Raw genomic sequence first — 3,464 nt, forward strand, 5'->3', positions numbered from 1 at the left:
TCCTTAACAATAGTAGGGAAATCATCTGCAAGGAATTTGGGGGTCTTGGTTTATTTTCTTCATCTGTCATTGATTTTGCTCTTTGTTGAGCTTTTTTACCCTGGAAGTAGAAGATGGGGGGTGGGGAGAGAAGGATAGAGAGGGAGAGAGATGTCTTAATTGCTGCATACTTTCTGCACACAGATAAAAGTCAGTCATTAACAACATATATCTAAAGCCCATTGATTCTTGCACAAAGACTGTCTAAAACAATAGAGTTAATAATCACTTAGCTGCTCCTCCTCATTTATTTAATCCCGTGTCCCTTTTTTCCCCTCCTCATGCAACTTCCACTGTTAGTCATCAATTTTCAACTGCTATGAATTTTCCTGTCTTCCCCCAGCCATGGGCAATTCCATGATCACCCATTGCCTTGCAGGCTATTAACAACAAGTTCTGACCAACCAGTTAATACTGGTAAGGAGGCTCTTTGAAAGGGGATAAATACAAGACATTAAGGCTAGGTACAGGCATTCAAAAAGCCTGAGTCAGAATTGATCCAAGTTAAGCGGTAGCCTGTAAGTGGCACCGTTTAGATCAGTAGTGAACAAAACACACATTCACCCTTCGGTGAAGCAGGGAGCAAATCTTAGGCTGGGTTTTGTCAGTTTTAAACCAGTCTATAAATGTCAAAATTCTGTTCTGTTATGGGTCTACACCAGTTTCCGATCACTTATACCAGAAAAGTGTAATGTCTGTACTGTACCTGGCCCAAAATATTGTTTAAAAGCCACCAACACCTCAGCAAAAGAAACAAAGTTATACTGGCCATAAGACGCATACTTTTCCTCATGGACATCTTCATTCACTGGAACAGACTAAAGGAAAGCATATCTAAGCAATACCACTTTATACATTGGTTGGTGATGTTTACTTAAACCTCACTTAGGACACATACTTTCCTTTCCATCTTGAAAATGGCAATGTGGCTAGAACCTACAGTAGGAGGGATAATGGAATTAACCCTATTGATGTACATAAGCAATGCTGATGTACACATTAGGGACAAGAACTGAAATAACTATATGGTCACAGCAAGAATGAAGAGGTGTGAAGCTGAGAATAGGTGAGATGGATGGGACCAGCAATGAAGACTCCTCCCAGTAGTGGGACTGAAGACAGGTGAAAGTGATGACAGACAGAAGAAACACCAAAGAGGCCTTGTTTCACATTGTGTGCAGAATTCTACTACAGAATAACAGCTGGGACAAGTGTTGAAAAGGCCTTTGCAGCCCTAGAAAGGCTAATAGAAACAGATGGATACAACATACTGAAAAGCCCTTCACTAGGTATGGGTCTCAAAAATGGCTATATATGGATGGACTGAAGAAAGGGACCAGTGCATCAACACTCCAGAGTCTGATAGTTCACAGGCTTCAAGGTTTCTAAGGCCTGGATCACAGCAACTTCTCTGTGTGCAGGAAGATGCTGTCTGGGAGGGAGGGGGAAATGGGAAATAGGGAGCCACCTGGGAGTGGTGGGGTGGTATGGGTCCATGCAAGTGTTGCTGCAGAAAATGTAACCACATGTGGGTGTGTGGTAAGCAGTAGAATGGGGCAGGGGGAGTTAGTACGTGGGGAGGAGAAATGGCTCACAGCTTCTACACCCAACATAGCCCAGTGCTGGGATTATCAAGGCCCCCTAGAATCCCATCATATAGTCATTCCAGGCAAGGCTTTTGTGAACATTTGACATTCAAAAGTAAATGACTGAATTTAGCTTTGGTGATGTCTCAAAATTCAAGTAACTTTGGAGGGAAATGGCCTGAAAACAATATAGATTTAAAAAACTGACCTCATTAGTAAGGTAATAAATCTAAAGTTAAGGTTATTATACTACTATCTAATCTAAGGTATTTCTAAGGCACAAATCAGGTGCTCAAGGAAGTAGGGTGGAAAAAGTACAGAAATGAAACTAAAATCACCAAACAATATGAACTCTGTCCCAGTCTCCCCCCTGATTCTCTATACATGGCATGTGAGGTAGATACATTTTTCTAAGGACAGGAGGCCTTCGCTTTGCCATTTCAGACATCTTGAACGTTGCATATTTGCAGCATGGTGCACTTGGGACTGGAAGTAGATGCATTTTGCTAAAAACAATCAATCGTTACTAGCACATTTGGTAGATAAGTTTGAAATGCTCCAGAAAGGATTGTCATCTAATTGAGGTTCTAATTCTCAAATCAGGTCTATCTGCAGAGGGTTGTGTCAGCTCATAGAAGATGGAACTTGTCTATGGTGGGCAATACATGCTGTTTAGCTTGCAGAAAAAAATGTATTATGATGTGAAGCACTGAAGAGGGCATACAAACTACAAACCAATAGCATTATATGTAAGGTAGATGTGTGTCTATCCTATATTAAGAAATTAACAGCCTGATGAATCTTTCCACAGCATGTGACATGGTCCAAAATACTGCTATTGGTATCCAAATGGAGGCAGAGGGGAGATAGGTCAAACCACTTAAGTGGTTTGGGTCATTCCTGGAAGGTTGTATGTGGAGAGTAATCAAAGAGAAATTACACCCCTCTCACCAGCACCCTCACTTGCAAAGTTTCATGTGTCTCACTTCTTTCCCAGGTTATATTCCATATTACCTACATCTGCAAGAAGAAATGGCAATAGTTCAAAAACCAGCTCTGTGCAAATGATGTGTAACTATAGTTGTCACTGTCATCCAGCTATCCCAGTGTCCAGTCTAGGGAGAGGCAAAATTAAAGCTTAGTAAAGCAGAGGTCAAGCTCACAGCCAGAAGAAAATGTCTATACGAGCCTGCTGCCACAAAACCCAAACTAAAGCCTTATGAAGACAAGAGAAATACTGCCATTAACTTCAGTAGGTTTTGCATCAGACACACAGTGGCCTTCTCCAGTCAAAGATGCATGCCCACAACTTGTCAGATGTGCTGGCATGGTTTAGTCTGGGACAATTCTGCATTGAGCAGCGGGCTGGACTAGGTGACCTCATGAGGTCTGTCTAACCTACTCTTGAAAACTTCCAAGGATGGAATATCCACATCTCCTCTAGGTAACTAGTTTCAGTGTTGACCATCCTCATAGTCAGAAAGTTCCTTCTAACCTCCAAACTAAATCTGCCCGGCTGAAAGTTAGAGATTAAAAATAACTTATTTTTCATAAAGAAAAACCCAAATAGAACAGAATGTTTATGATCACAATAAGGTAGACTGATAATTTTAGATTTTAAACCTCATATGAACTCACAGTCCTTTTGGTTTTCTTCATAGTTTGTCTATTCTTCTAAAGATGTCAAAGTTGCCAAGTTATTTTTGGGTGTTTGTGTGTGGACATAATCCAGGCTGAATCATCAGACTTCAGGTCTCTTAAACTAGACACTCGTAGGATTGGAAGCTGTGATGCCTAGATCACTAAATGGGAGAGGGGTTCTGGTGTAGCGAAGGAGGT

Source organism: Gavialis gangeticus, unplaced genomic scaffold (assembly GCF_001723915.1).
Source record: "Gavialis gangeticus isolate Ggan-Ray unplaced genomic scaffold, GavGan_comp1, whole genome shotgun sequence".
Classification (NCBI taxonomy): Eukaryota; Metazoa; Chordata; order Crocodylia; family Gavialidae; genus Gavialis; species Gavialis gangeticus.